General features: G+C 38.9%; 1 long non-coding RNA gene across 2 annotated transcripts; it reads right to left on the minus strand.

Moving 5' to 3' along the window:
• Positions 1–13,381: 13,381 nt before the first annotated feature.
• On the minus strand, positions 13,382–17,361 carry LOC117278183 (uncharacterized). 2 transcript variants are annotated; one of them, XR_011414879.1, is made up of 2 exons: positions 16,861–17,361; positions 13,382–13,614 (listed from the first exon to the last, which is right to left on the minus strand). It is a non-coding gene; the product is annotated as an uncharacterized lncRNA (long non-coding RNA). The 2 variants fall into 2 exon arrangements; XR_011414880.1 differs by having other exon boundaries at positions 13,382–14,055.
• Positions 17,362–17,437: the final 76 nt, after the last annotated feature.

Raw genomic sequence — 17,437 nt, forward strand, 5'->3', positions numbered from 1 at the left:
TTCCGGAACCTATCAAATCACATCCGATTGACCTCAAATTTTTCACACAAGTCATAAATGACATAACAAAGGTATTCTAATTTTCATAATTGTATTCCGACCCCGATATCAAAAAGTCACCCCCTCCCGTTAACTCCCCGGTCAAACTTCTCAAAAATTTAACTTTCGGCATTTCAAGCCTAATTCCACTACGGACCTCCAAATAATTTTCTGGACACGCTCCTAGGTCCAAAATCACCATACGGAGCTATTAGGATCATCAAAATTAAAATCCGAGGTCGTTTACACATAGGTCCATATCCGGTCCACTTTTCTAACTTAAATTTCAAATTATAAGACTAAGTGTCTCATTTCACTTCGAATTCTTTCCGTACCCGAACCCACTAACCCGGTAAGTCATAAAACAATAATAAAGCATAAATTGAGCAGTAAATAGGGGAAAGAGATTATAATACTCAAAACGACCGGCCGGGTCGTTACATTCTCCCCCTCTTAAACAAATGTTCGTTCTCAAATGGGTTTAGAATAATACCTGGAGTCTCAATTAAGTGTGGATATTTTCTCCGCATCTCCTGCTCAATCTCCCAAGTAGATTCTCCGGCGGGCTGGCCTCTCCACTGCACCTTTAATGATGTTATGTTCTTTGACCTCACCTTTCGAACTTGCCGGTCTAAAATAGCCACCGGCTCCACATCATAAGTCAAATTACCGTCCAACTATATTGTACTGAAATACAAAATGTGAGACGGATCCCCGACATACTTTCGGAGCATGGATACATGGAACACTGGATGAACACCTGATAGACTAGGTGGCAAAGCAAGTTCATAAGCCACCTCCCCAATTTTCTTAAGTGTCTCAAAAGGCTCAATATACCGAGGGCTCAACTTGCCTTTATTCCCGAACCTCAACACACCCTTCATGAGTGAAATCTTGAGCAGAACCTTCTCCCCAACCATGTGAACAACATCACGAACCTTCCTGTCGGCATAACTCTTCTGTCTAGACTGTGCCGTGCGAAGCCGTTCTTGAATTACTTTGACCTTCTCTAAAGAATCCTGAACCAAGTCAGTACCCAATAGTCGAACCTCACCCGACTCAAACTAACCCACCGGAAACGGACACCGACTCCCATATAAAGCTTCATACGGAGTCATCTGAATGCTTGACTGGTAGCTATTATTGTAAGCAAACTTCGCGAGGGGTAAAAATTGATCCCAAGAACCCCCAAAATCAATGAGACAAGCGCGTAGCATATCCTCCAATATCTAAATAGTACGCTCGGACTGTCCGTTCGTCTGAGGGTGAAATGTTGTACTCAACTGAACCTGTGTGCACAATTCTCGCTGCACTGCCCTCCAAAACTATGAGGTAAACTGCGTACCCCAATCTGAAATAATAGATACCGACACAACGTGTAGGCGAACAATCTCGCGAATATAAATCCCAGCCAACCGCTCCGAAGAATAATTAGTACCAACTAGAATAAAATGTGCGGACTTGGTTAACCGATCTACAATCACCCAAATAGCATCAAACTTTCTCAAGGTCCGTGGGAGCCCAACTACGAAGTCCATGGTAATACGCTCCCACTTCCACTCCGGAATTTCAAGTCTCTGAAGCAATCCTCCTGGCCTCTGATGTTCATACTTTACCTGTTGACAATTTAAACACCGAGATACAAACCCAACTATATCTTTCTTCATCCGTCTCCACCAATTGTGCTGCCTCAAATCCTGATACATCTTTGCGGCGCCTGGATGAATAGAGTATCGTGAACTGTGAGCTTCCTGGAGAATCATCTCACGCAAACAACCTACATTAGGCGCATATAGCATGTCATGCATACGTAATATACCGCCATCTCCAGTAGTGACTTCCTTGGCATCATTGTGCTAAATCATATCCTTAAGGACAAGGAGATGTGGATCATCATACTGGCATTCTCTGATGCGATCATATAAAGAAGATCGAGCTACCACACAGGCCAAAACTCGATTCGGCCCGAAAACATCCAATCTAACAAACCGATTAGCCAAGGCCTGAACATCCAAGGCTAAAGACCTCTCTGCTACCGGTAAGTATGCTAAGCTGCCCAAACTCTCCGCCTTACGACTCAAGGCATCGGCCACCACATTGGCTTTTCTGGGATGATAGAGAATGGTGATATCATAATCCTTAAGCAACTCCAATCATCTTCGCTGCCGCAAGTTAAGATCCTTCTATTTAAACAAATGTTGTAGACTCTGATGATCGGTATATACCTCACACTGGACACCGTATAAGTAATGCCGCCAAATTTTCAAGGCATGAATAATAGCTGCTAACTCAAGATCGTGGACTGGATAATTCTTCTCATGTACCTTTAATTGTCTGGACGCATAAGCAATCACCCTACTGCTTTGCATCAGCACTGCACCGAGACCAATATGTGACGCGTCACAATACATAGTATAAGACTCTGAACATGTAGAAAACACCAATACTGGAGCTGTAGTCAAAGCTGTCTTGAGCTTCTGCAAGCTCTCTTCACATTCATCCGACCACCTGAACGGAGCACCTTTCTGGGTTAATTTAGTCATAGGCGATGCAATAGATGAGAATTCCACCACAAAGCGACGATAATAACCGGCCAAGCCAAGAAAACTTTGAATCTTAGTAACTGAAGATGGTCTGGGCCAATTCTGAACTGCCTCTATTTTCTTCGGATCCATATTCCTTCACTGGACACTATATATCCCAAGAATGCCACTGAACTAAGCCAGAACTCACACTTAGAGAATTTGGCATAAAGTTTCTCCTCCCTCGGCCTCTGTAATACAATACCCAAGTGTTGTGCATGTTCCTCTGGCTACGTGAGTACACCAGAATATCATCAATAAATACCACTACAAATAAATCAAGATATGACTGGAATACACTATTCATCAAATGCATAAATGTCGTTGGGGTATTGGTTAGCCCAAAAGACATCACAAGAAATTCGTAGTGGCCATAACGAGTACTGAATGTCATCTTTAGAATATCTTAATCCCGAATCTTCAACTGGTGATACCCAGATATCAAATCAATTTTGGAGAACACCCTCGCTCCCTAAAGCTGGTCAAATAAATCACCAATACGTGGCAAGGAATATTTATTTTTGATTGTAACTTTGTTCAACTGCCTATAATCGATGCACATCCTCATAGTGCCATCTTTCATTTTCACAAACAAAACCGGTGCACCCCAAGGTGACACACTAGGCCTAATTAAACCCTTTTCAAGGAGTTCCTAAAGTTGTTCTTTCAATTCTTTTAACTCAGCTGGTGCCATACGATACGGAGGAATAGAAATAGGCTGAGTACCCTGCACCAAGTCAATACTGAAATCAATATCCCTGTCGGGTGGCATACCCGGCAGGTCTGCAGGAAATATATCCGGAAAGTCTCGCACGACCGGTACTGAATAAATAATAGGAGTATCAACATCAACATCTCTCACAAATGCCAAATATTACAGACATGACTTTCCAACCATACGTTGGGCCTTCAAATAAGAAATTACCCTGCTAGGAAAAACATTTAGAGAACCTCTCAATTAAACCTTTGGCAACTCCGACATCGTCAATATCATAATTTTTACGTGACAGTCCAGAATAGCATGACATGGAGACAACCAATCCATACCCAAGATTATATCAAAATCAACCATACCGAGTAATAAGAGATCAAATCTGGTCTCCAGTTCCCCAATAGTTACCACACATGACCGATACACACGATCCACAATAATAATATCGCCCACCGGTGTAGATACACAAACAGGTGAAACTAAGGACTCACGGGGCATATCCAGATAATGAGCAAAATATGATGATACATATGAATAAGTGGAACCAGGGTCAAATAATATAGAAGCCTCCATGTGGCACACTGAAACAATACTTGTGATAACTGCATCTGAGGCAACAACATCTTGCTTGGCAGGAAAAGCATAGAATCGAGCATGCCCGCCACTTGATCGCCCCCCCTCTTGGGCGACCCCTAGCTGCTTGACCCCCACCCCGAGCTAGCTGGGCAGGTGATGTAACTGATGGTGTTGGTGCCGTTGGTCGAGAACTCTGCTGTAGAGCCCCACTCAACAACCTAGGACAATCTCTCTTGAAATGACCCAATTCTCCGCACTCGAAACAACCCCTCCTCTGACGGAACTACTGCTCATGATAACCCGAAGAATTACATGTAGAAGCCTAAGCGGATGAGGCATGATGAGAACTCTGCGCTGATAGTGCACTGAATGAAGACTCGCCTGAGTGAGCACCGTAAGAACCATGGCTAGCTGATGCACCATGATGAGCTGGACGACCCGCCTGAGCGTGTATGTAAGAACGGCCCCTACTGCGGTAAAACTGACCCCCTGAAGGAACACCGCTGAAATCACCGGAACCCCGAGGCCTCTTAGCCTCGCTCTCAACCTACTCCTGGCTGCGGACTATCTCAATCTGACGAGCAATGTCAACAACCTCATCGAAAGTAGCACCACACTCTCTCTCTCTAGTCATGAGTAACCGCAGCTGAAAAGTGAGGCCATCTATGAAACTCCTGATCCTTTCCCCGTCTGTGGGACCAACCAGATAGCATGACGGGCCAATTCTAAAAATCTCATCTCATACTGTGTCGCGGACATATCGCCCTGACGAAGCTGCTCGAACTGCCTGCGCAACTCTTCTCTGCAAGACTGAGGCACAAACTTCTCCAGGAATAGACCGGAGAACTGCTGCCAGGTAAGGGGTGCTGCACCGACCGGCATACACCTCACGTAAGACTCTCATCATCTGAAGGCATCCCCAGAAAAACTAAAAAAGTAGTGAATGAGACCCCATTGATCTCTAGAATACCCGCTGTCCAAAGCATCCACTGACACTTATCCAAAAATCCCTAGGCATCCTCTGACTCAGCACCACTAAAAGGTAGAGGTCGAAGCCTCTCAAATCTCTCAAGTCTCCTCTGCTCATCATCTGCCATAACAGGAACTACCGGGGCCTGAGCAGCTGCAGCCGCCTGGGCTGGTAGTGCTCCCGGTATATGAAGTTCCTGTGCTACCTGATTTGGAGTACGGGCGACAAGGGTATGAGTACTTCCCCCGGCCTGAGAAGTGGCAGGTGCGGACTGAGCCGAAACCACCTGAGCAAGACCAGTGCAGGCTGCCAATATCTGGGCCAAAGTCTCCTGAAGGCCTGGAATCTCAATGGGCATAGCTGGTGCCTGAGCTGATCCTGTCGGCTCAGCTATATCCGGAATCTGCTTCTGAGCTGGAGCAACTGGTGGTATTACAGGTGCTGGCTCAACTATGGTACGAGCTACACCTCTACCTCTACCTCACCCCCGGCCTCTACCACGACCTAGGCCTATCGCCACCCTAACTAGTGGCACTGGTGGTTGACCGTCCGATCCGGTAGTACGTGTTCTCACTATCTGTGAGAGAAAAGAATAGCAGAAATTTAGTTTCCAAAATCAACAAATTCGCACGATAGAATACAAGAATGTGAAATTTTTCTAAGGGTTCTGCAGCCTCTCGAAAATAAGTACAGATGTCTTTGTACCGATCCTAAGACTCTACTAAACCTACTCATGACTCGTGAGACCTATGTAACCTAGGCTCTGATACTAACTTATCACGACCCAAAATCCCAACCTTTCGTGATGGCGCCTATCTCGATACTAGGTAAGCCGAAAATCTCGATAAACCACAATTTTTATTAAGTTTGAAAATATAATAATTTAATACAATGCAAAATCTCACAAATACTGACATGAACACTCCCCCAAAACCTGGTGTCACTGAGTACATGAGCATCTAATATGGATACAAATCTAGAACTTAAGGTCTATAATAGTCTAAGACCAAAATACAGTAAACACAGAGATAGGGAAAGAGAGACAAGGTCTGCGAAATACGGCAGCTACCTCTGAATCTCCTGAAAATCAACTGCACGAAATGATCAACACCCGCTATGTCCGGAAATACCTGAATCTGCACACGAAGTGTAGAGTGTAGTATGAGTACAACCAACTCAGCAAGTAATAATAATAACTAAGGAACTGAAGATAATGACGAGCTACACAGTTTTAGTTCACTTTCAGTAATTCCGGCAAAGAATAGACATGCATTTAAATCCGGCAATTTAAGTCAAATGAATTTTATACAGTTCAATTTCATGTAATCCGGATATAAAATCTTTTAGAGAATTTCACAACAATGACAGATAGCAATTAAGTGCAACAATAAATAAAAGCAAGTACAACCTCTCAGACAACAATCACTCAACTCATCACCATAACTCAACCACTCATCTCTCAGCCCTCAACACTCACACTCAATAGGTACCCGCACTTACTGGGGATGTGTACAGACTCCGGAGGGGCTCCTACAGCCCAAGCACCATAATCTGCACGGACAACTCACGTGTTGCACGGACAACTCACGTGTTGCACGGACAACTCACGTGCTATAATATCCTGCACGGGCAACTCACGTGTCATAATATCCTTACCTCACCTGACAGGCCCTCGGCCTTACTCAGTCCTCAACCTCTCTAGTCTCTCGGGCTCTCAGAAATCACAAAGATCAGCCGAAACAAAGATAACATAGTGTATCAACAAATATCAAGAAAGACTGAGGTATAATACGCAAGGAAAATCATGACTGAGTACAAGACAACAATTAGCAAATAATTCAACAAGTACATGACCTCTGCGGGTCCTAATAGTACTATAACATAGCCTAAGCATGATTTCTAACATGATTTAGAGTCAAATTTCTTCAACACATAGAGAGCATATAGCTAACAATAAATTATTCAACTATACAGTTTCCACGGGAAGGACCAAGTCACAATCCCCTCGGTGCACGCCCACACGCCCGTCACCTCCAAAATAATCACATGACACAAAATTCCGAAGTTTCATACCCTCAGGACCAGATTTATAACTGTTACTTACCTCAAAACGTGAAATTCTTTACTTTGTTGTGCCTTAGCCTCACAAATCGGCCTCTGAATGCCTCGAATCTAGTCACAAATAATTTGTTTCAGTCAATAAAAATTATTGGAATTAATTCCATAAGAAAATACTAATTTTTCATAAAAATCCGAAATTTGGTTCAAAAATCGCCCGTGAGACCCATGTCTCGGAACCCGACAAAAGTTACAAAATCTGGAAGCCCATTCAACGACGAGTCTAACCATATCAATTTTACCAAAATCTGACCTCAACTCAACCCTCAAATCTACAAATCTTTTTTCCAAATTTCTAAGTTCTAATCTCCGATTTACACCTCAAAATCATGTAATCTAGTCGGATTATTCAGTGATAATTCAATATTATGGAGTAGAAATGATCACAAGGGACTTACCTCAAGTTTTCCTTGAAAAATCTATCAAAAATCGCCTCTCCCCATGCTCCAATTTGTCAAAAATGGCGAATGGGATGAAGTCCATGGTTTTATAATTCTGCCTAGACTGCCTCGGTTCTGCTTCGATCTTGGCCTTCGATCTTGGCCTTCGATCGGGGTCCTCAATCCTGGGCCTCGATCCTGGCCCTCGACCCTTGTCTTCGATCATGTCTTCGACCCTGCCTTCGATCGTGGCCCTCATCCATGGGCTCAATCGTGGTTTCGATCCTGATCCTCGACCTTGCCTTCGATCGTGGACCTAGACCCTGGGCTCGATCGTGGCTTGATTCTGGGCTTGATTTTTTGGGCTCGATTCTGGGCTCGCATCTGGGCTCGATTCTAGCAGAAGAAATTTCCAATATAAGGAAATTGCAGCAGCTGTTGTAGTTTAAATTTTTGATCCGTTAACCATTCGAAACTCACCTGAGGCCCTCAGGACCTCAACCAAATAGACCAACAAGTCCTAAAATATCATACGAACTTAGTCGAATCCTCAAATCACCTCAAACAACGCTAAACCCATAAATTACACCACAATTCAAGCATAATAAACTTTAAAAATTTTAATTTCTAGAAATGACTCCGGAACCTATCAAATCACGTTCGATTGACGTCAAATTTTGCACACAAGTCATAAATGACATAACGGAGGTATTCCAATTTTCAGAATCGGATTCCGACCCCGATATCAAAAAGTCAACCCCCCGGTGAAACTTTCCAAAAATTTAACTTTCGGCATTTCAAGCCTAATTCCACTACGGACCTCCAAATAATTTTTTGGATACGGTCCTAAGTCTAAAATTATCATACGGAGCTATTGGGATCATCAAAATTAAAATCCGAGGTCATTTACACATAGATCCATATCTGGTCCACTTTTCTAACTTAAATTTCCAATTATGAGAGTAAGTGTCTCATTTCACTCTGAATTCCTTCCGGACCCGAACCCACTAACTCGGTAAGTCATAAAACAACTATAAAGCATAAGTTGAGCAGTAAATGGGGGAATGGGGTTATAATACTCAAAACGACCGTCTGGATCGTTACAACAATATTGAATACATATTGAAAGCATACGACATTCCAATTTATCCTCTTCCAAATGGAAGTACATGGACAATACCTATAGAGGTATTAGAACAAGTTATGTTTCCACCAGTCGGTAATAAAATGCCTGGAAGACCTAAGAAGGTGAGAGACAAAAAGGTTTCAAAATCACAAGCTAAGAGGCCAAAGAGTTCATGTGGACAATGTGAATGTGAGGGCCACAATATGAGAACATGTAGAAATATACCTAATCACCACTGTACATATTATAGGAATTATTAGTTTATATTAAAGGCAGGCCTTGAATATAAATGATTGATGTATATATCAATTTATTACTAATGAAATATTATTCAGTTCAAGTGCAACTCCAGTTATTTGAATTTTGCACTTGTATATTCAATTTTTAATTTATTAGAGGTTGCATTTTTGCATGTATATCAAAATATATCATATAATTTTGTTGTTCGAGATCAATACATTAAGTTGTGTAGGACATGTATATCATCATTGTAACGACCCGGATGATCGTTTCGAGAATTGTAGCCCTGTTTCCCTATTTTTTACTCCGTTTATATTCTAAAGCTATTATATGACTTATCGAGTTAGTTGGTTTGGGTCCGGAGAAAATTCAGAGTAAATTGAGACACTTAGTCTCTTAATTGAAAGCTTAAGTTGAAAAAGTCGACCGGATATCGACTTATGTGTAAACGATCTCGGATTGGATTTTTTAATGGTTCCGTTATCTCCGTTGGGTGATTCTGGAATTAGGAGCATGTCCGGATTGTGACTTAGAGGTCGAGAGTAGAATTAGGCTTGAAATGGCGAAAGTTGGAAATTGGAAAGTTTGACCGGGAGTGGAATTTTTGATATCGGGGTCGGATTGGATTTCCGAAAGTTGGAGTAGGTTTTGTGGTGTTATTTATGACTTGTGTGTAAATTTTGAGGTCAATCGGACATGATTTGATAGGTTTCGATGTCGTTTGTAGAATTTAGAAATTTCAAAGTTCATTAGGCTTGAATCCGTGTGGAATTCGTATTTTTGATATTGTTTGAGGTAATTTGAGGGTCCGACTAAGTCCGTATTGGGTTATAAGACTTGTTGGTACGTTTGGTTGAGGCCCCGGGGGCCTCAGGTTGAATTCGTGTGGTTAACGGACTTGGAAGTAAGTTGAGGAAGCAGCTGAAGTTTTGATGTTGCTAGTGTAATGGCACCTGCAAGTAGGAACCGCAAGTGCGAGCCCGCAAAAATGGGGAGGGAGCCACAGAAGCAGACAAGAAGGATTTGGGCATACGCCGTAGATGCGGGCATGTGGGCGCAGGAGCGGATGGACGCGCGTAGGTGCAGACAGGCGCGCAGGTGCGATGGATTTTTTGGACCTGCAAAGGCGCATATGCGGTCCAAGGCTCGCAGAAGCGTAGGCAGCTGGGCTAAGTGACTTCCGCAGATGCAGAGTTTTTACCACAGAAGCGGGACCGCAGATGCATCAATATGGACGCAGGTACGAAAGGGGTCTGGGCATAATGTTTAAAAACGAGGGTTTCACAATTTTGGCTTCATTTCAACATTCTGAGCTCGGATTTTGGAGATTTTGAGAGGGCTTTTCAAGGGAAATTCTTGAGGTAAGATCCTTGCGTCCATTTTCTTCAATGATTACATTTCCCCCACTAATTTTACACCTAGTTGGTGAGTTTTTGAGGTAAAATTTGGGGGTTTGAGGCTAGGGATTTGGAGAGTTAATTTTTGGGAATTGAATGGCCATTTAATGTCGGATTTTGATAAATTTGGTATGGTTAGACTCGTGAGTGAATGGGCTTTCGAATTTTGTGACTTTTGTCGGATTTCGAGACGTGGGCCCGGGGGCCGGGTTTGAGCCAATTTCAGATTTTGGCTTATAGTTCATATTTTTCTTATGGAATTGATTTCTTTAGCTTGTATTGGTTGTATTGTATTGCTTGTGGCTAGATTCGGGATGTTTGGAGGCCGATTCGCGAGGCAAGAAAATTTTGGAGTAAAGTTTTGGCTCGGATTGAGTTAAGTAACAGTCTTAAATCTGGTCCTGAGGGTATGAAACCCCAGATTTTGTTGTTATAAAATTGTTTTGGAGGTGAAGTACATGCTAGGTGACAGGCGTGTGGGCATGCACCGTAGGAATTGTGACTTGGTCCATTCCGTAGAACTGTAAAGTGAATAACTTATTGTTATCTATATGCTCTCTCTATATTATAGAAATTTGACTGCAAATCATGTTAGGAGTCATGCTTAGGCTATGTGATTATACTGTTGGGACCCGCAAAGGTCGTGTACTTGTTGAATTATTTGCTAATTACTGTTTTGTACTCAGTCACGGTTTACTTGCGTATCATATCTTAGACTCTTCTTGTTTCTTGTTGATACATTATATTATCTTTGTTTGGGCTGATTTTTATGATTACTGAGAGCCCGAGAGACTGGAGAGGTTGGTGACTGAGTTAGGGCCTGAGTGCCGAGTTGTGAGCTATATGTATATATATAGATCGGGTTGCACGCCACAACGGGCCTGAGGGCTGTATGTTTATGGATCGGATTGCACTCTGCAACGAGCCTTAGGGCTGTATACACACACACACATACACACACACACACACACACACACACACATATATATATATATATATATATATATATATATATCGGGTTGCACGCCGCAATGAGCCTTATGGCTATTTATATGGGATCGGGCTGCACGCCGCAGCGATATAGCGTTTGGTCTAAAAGAGCCCCTCCGGAGTCTGTACACCCCAGTGAGCGCAGATACCTATTTCGCGTGAGTATTGAGGGCTGAGAACCGAGTGATGAGCTATTGAGAAAAGACTGAGTGATTGTTGCCCTGAGAGGCGGTATCTGTTTTCATTGTTGTTGCGCATAACTGCTATATGTCATTGTTTTGAAACTTTTGAGAGATACTATATCCAGATTTTACTTGAACTTGGCAAGTACAAACTGATTCGACTTAAATTGCCGGATTTTGAAGCAGGTCTACTTTCTTGTTGAGATCACTGAAAATGAACTATAACTGCGTAGTTCGTCACTATCTTCTAGTTCCTTATTTATTATTGTTACTTACTGAGTTGGTTGTACTCACACTACACCCTGCACTTCGTGTGCAGATCCAGGTGTTCCTGGTCATAGCGGGTGTTGATATTTGAGCAGCTGATAAATCGAAATTTGACATCGAAATTTGATAAATTTTGTATGGTTGGACTCGTATCGGAACGGGTGTTAGGATTTCATAAAAATTTTCGAGATTTAATATGTGGGTCCCACTGTCGAATATTTTAATGAATTTTATATTTTTATCTGGAAAATTAGTAAATTCATATGGAATTAATTCCTATTATTCGTATTGAATATATCGAATTGTTTGTGAATAGATTTGAAGCTTTTGGAGACAAATTTAAAAAGAAAAGTTATGGTCGAGTAATTGATTGGAATTTGCAAAGCGAGGTAAGTGTCGTGGTTAATCTTGACTTGAGGGAATAGAACCCTTAAATTATTTGTTATGTGAAATGCATGTGAACGACGTATAGGCGAGGTGACGAGTGTCTATACGTCGTCAAATTAATTATTTGCATGCTTACTTGAAAATTCAAAAATTATTTTAAATCATGAATTAATTATTATAATAATTGTTTCTCTCTTATTCTTTGTCAAATATTAATTCTTGAATTCCTGCATTAATTGTTATATGCTATTTGAATTATGTGCCTTAATTGTTATTTGATATTTAGTATATTAAATATTAAACTGCATATTCTCTCTCTGATTTCCATAATAATTTGCTATTTGCCTTTGTTTGTTTCATAATTAAATCATAATTATTGTATGCTTGTTGTCTTATAATTTTATATTAATTATTGTATTTATGGGGAAAATTTCTTCTATAAGAATTGGTAAATAAATATGTTGGAGGAGCGGGTTGCACGCCACAACAGAATTAATTATGATGAATATATTGGAGGATCGGGTTGCATGCCACAACAGACTTATTAAAAGTCTATATTGGAGGATCGAGTTGCACGCCGCAACAGACTTATTTAAAAGTCGACATATATATATATATATATATATATATATATATATATATATATATATATATATATATATATATATATATTGGGGATTGGGTTGCACGCCGCAACAGACTTGATATAAATGAATATATTGGAGGAGCGGGTTGTACACCGCAACAGAACCGAATGTGAATATATTGTGAGAGCGGGTTGCACGCTGCAACATAATTGATGGAAATGATAATTGGTTATGACTACTGAGTTGGCTTCAATTATTATAAATGAGTTACCTGATTTATTTCTATTATTGTTGTTGTTACTAATATTGCATACAAGTAATGTAAGTGACTCGCCTTAGCCTCGTCACTACTTCGTCGAGGTTAGGCTCAGCACTTACCAGTACATGGGGTCGGTTGTACTGATACTACATTCTGCACTTCTTGTGCAGATTTTGGAGTTGGTCCCAGCGGCGTACCATAGACTTGCTCGGATTTCAGCTACTCAGAGGAGACTTGAGGTATAACTGCATGGCGTCCACAGTTCTGAAGTCCCATTCTATTTTACTTCAGTTGTGTGCTTATTTCCAGACAACTTTATTTTATTTATACTTTTATTTGTATTTATTCTAGAAGCTCGTGCACTTGTGACACTAATTCTGGGATGGTATTTAGACACCGTTGCATTTATGGATTATTTCACTATATTTTAAACTTTGCTTCCGCTTTTGTTTCCTTGATTATTAATAATGTAAAGATTGTTTAAAATTTGGTTAATATTATTCTAACGTTGGCTTGCCTAGCAAGTGAAATGTTAGGCGCCATCACGGTCCGAAGGTGAGAATTTCGGGTCATGACAAGAAGATGCCATATATACACCACAATCACTAAACAAAGTGAAGAGAAGTTAGAAGGATTCAACACCCTTTTATAATATATTATTATTTTCAGAAATAAAATAGATTGAAACTTAACATACGCGTGTTCTTGTTGTGGCAAATCATCAATCATGTGAATAGCTAACGGATTAGCAAGTGGTCTGTCTCTGTAGAGTTCATTGGTCAAATCAATATCATGTCTCTTCCTGTAAAAGCATGTACTAGATAAGAAACGAGCAAGCCTGTACTAGCCAAGAAATGAGCAATCAACACTGCATATGGTTCAACAGCCTCGCGAATTTTAATATCATGTCTCGCTCCACTGATGGAATCATACACGTGTATGCACCTATCCTTAAAAGTCAACAAACCCAAAATTCAATGCCATTCATCCTCAAGCCTATAGGAATTAGTACATGATCGACGGTGTGCCACGGAACATTGCAAGGCATGTATGAGCCTCACATATACTCAGCTATTTCATGATCTTTAGGGATGACATCATAGTCCCTATTGCTCGCAAGAAATTGATCATACAATGATTTTACCTTAACACAAAATGAAAAATTTGTTGTGGTGAAGGACTTTGGAATGTTAGCATCATACTTTATTTTTTTCCTTATATAGTAGAAGATGACATCAATATGCTGCCACAAAAAAAAAATATTTCATTCAATAAATATAACAAGTAAATATTTTTTTAAAAAACTAAGTACGTAAGCAAAGACAGATGTGTTTCAAGTTAAATATTATATGATATACAATTAATGTCTTGATATACACGAAATAAATGAATATAAACATATAGTTATGTGTTTTACTATTAGATATACATGTCAGGATATACATTTCAGAAATATACATGTCAATACATGAGAAATACATCAACATACAAGACATACATGTAGTTAAAAAATTTTGTGTTTAATATACATGTAGATATACACAATATCCATACTGTTGAGTGTTTTAATATACATATAATTATTCAAGTCAGTTATACAATTAATTTTATGATGTATATGTGGTTATAAATGACAATACTACTATTAGTTACATATATACATAGAGTTATCTAAAAAATAATACTAGAAAACATAGGTATCAAATTGCAGAAACTTTAATTTGTAATGCATCACAAAGTAAAACACCAAATAAGGGCATGCATAACTAGCAAAAAATCAAGATTCTAAAACTTCCCTCCGGAGACATCGATATAATAAGTATTGTACACAATGGGATAAAAATATCAGAATTTTTTACTAGACAACGGAACATACAACCGCACAAAAGAATGACTCTAGAGTGATTACTTTGGCATAAGGAGACACGCAGATAATCTTCAATTATACCACAAATTCAGCCTATCATACTGCGCATTACCTAATGCAAGGAGAGATGTTATCAATTTAGTTCATGTGATATCTCAGCTCCTTAAAATCAAAAATAGAAAAATTAACTTTGTAAGCTTGATATTCACCATAAGCATAAAACATACAGTAGTTATCCAAAGTGTAACCACTCAAATAATCCACGGTAGTAAGACAATTAAGTGAGGGATCACTAGAACATACTGATATACAAGTTAGTTTATGATATGTATAGCATTATACATGTCAGTTACACAATTAATTTCATGATGTACATATGGTTGTAAAACGACAACAATACTATTAATTACAGATATGCATAGAGTTATACATGTTAGTTATATAAGTCATTATATAATATACATGGCGTTATACATGTTAGTTTAAAATTAACATGTATAACAGAGCATACATTGTGATTTAACTTCATATATATACATATATACAATGATATAATCTAATGTACAAGGAATACACAAATCATATTGTGTCGTCCAAAGCTCGACCACTGTAATTCAAAGTATAAAACCATTCTTTCTTGACAAAATGATGATCTTCAAAGACATAAAGCTGAATCCGATCTTTTCCCTTTTTATAGATCGCACCCACTCAAGAAAAATAAAAAAATACATATCAATAAATAAATAAATTATTAAAATAATAAAATTTAAGCTAAATATTAAAAATCAGCTTACTTGGATTTCTTATACGTCCCCGCATCGACAAATTGACCAAAAGCCCAACGCAAGGCAAGATCAGGTTCAACCCCAATATCAACGTTAAAAGGATGCTTAAGGTTAAAATATTGCTTAGGCACTAGTACTGCATAACTGCAATCTCCTGAATGAAGTGACATATATGGAGACTTTTTATATTTTCCAATATGTCTTATTCTTGGGGATGGTTTTGGCATTGGGTAATTTGGCACCTCAAGAACTTTTTGCACAACAGTTTGTTCAAGTATAACAATTTGAGACTCCCTTTGAATCGGATAATCACCACCATCAAACGTAGGAAAATCTTTCTGACATTCACCAACACACCTTAGACCAGATATAATTGTAAATTCTCTAATCCCAAAACACAAGGGTACTATGATTGATCTTGACGTAAAACTTATGATCACTATCTCGAAACAACCTTTGGCATTAAGAATAGTATGATTTGATTCTGAACAATAACAGGAGGCAAATCGAGGAAATAGCCGAAATAATTTTTCATAAATATTTGAATATGCTCATCCGTCAATTTCAATTTTAACTCATCAACAACCTCAACATTGATATGTGAGCTCCAACGAAAAGTGGATAATTTTGTATCCAATGCGACATAAAATCTCATTTCTACATTAAAAAAATATTAATTATACTAAGCCATATATGTAGAAAGTGAACATCATTAAATTCTCTGCAACTACACGTCTTCAGAAAGAATAATTCAATACCTTTTCATAAATCTCAAAGCTGCTGCATTTAAACAGAATTCAAATATAAAAAAAAAGATACTAATACTAAATAAAAAAGGATTTAAGAAAAATATACAGTTAAGTATGGGGGTTCTATCAATACATAAATGTTTTGTATTAAACATGAAAGGAAAAGAGGAAAGTTTAGTTTTAAAATTCACTCTGAACAAGGTGGGCAATATAAGTTGATTATTTGTCAATTCCTAGACCACGATATGAAACTAAAACACCTAAAGCCATTACGTAAACACGATATGAAGCTAACTATGCGAAAGGCGTAACATTCACTCAAGTACTAATAAGGAAAAATCTAATTTTTCTATTCTTACTGAAAATTCAAAAGAATTAACAAGAATTGGTAGCAAAAAAATGGTGCCCAACCATTTATTTCAACTTCTATATTCATATAACATCTAAGTATATATTAAGCAAGGATGCTAATGCTCAAATACGCTTTGCACGAAATCACAACTTTAGCTGATAACTTTATTTAAGCAGTAGAAACGATCCCGACCTAATTCTTCAAGCGACACCCAACAAAGAAAAGAACTATAGCTAACATTATGTAAAGGATAAATCGGATAAAATACATTAAATCAATTGAGATTAAAAAATACCTTCAAAAGATGTTTATCACATTGAACTTCCTCCGTGCTAACGCGCTTTCTCTTTTTGGGTTTAACAACAATATTTTGTTGATACAAGATGCATTTGTGATTTTTTTCCTTTGTCTTTTGTATACATTGCATCAACCCATTTTTTCTTTTGGTTGTCCTTCGAACGGCTATTGCATGTGATAAATTCGACCCCTTTAACACCGTAACTTCGAATTCAAAGTCATAATCAACATGAAGAGATGAAGATTTGACCATTGTTGCTTTAAATTTTAATTTCTCAGCGGTTGAATTTTTACCCATTTTTCAACTTGACAAGAATGCTGATTTTATCGTCGAAATTCTACAAAAAACTCTTAATTTAGTGAAATAGTTAAGAAAAAGATTAAGAACAAACCATAAGAGAGTATTCATCGGAGAAAAATAGAGAGATTTGGGAGATTTAAAAAATATAAAATTTGGGGAAGATAGAGAAGAATAGCGTTAAAGAAGGAGAGAGGGGTTGTGCTGAACGTTACTTTTGATTTTGAATAAAAATAAATTTGGCTATTATATACCAATTAAAAGAATGAAAAACTTA

Source organism: Nicotiana tomentosiformis, chromosome 3 (genome assembly GCF_000390325.3).
Source record: "Nicotiana tomentosiformis chromosome 3, ASM39032v3, whole genome shotgun sequence".
In the NCBI taxonomy this organism is placed as follows: domain Eukaryota; kingdom Viridiplantae; phylum Streptophyta; class Magnoliopsida; order Solanales; family Solanaceae; genus Nicotiana; species Nicotiana tomentosiformis.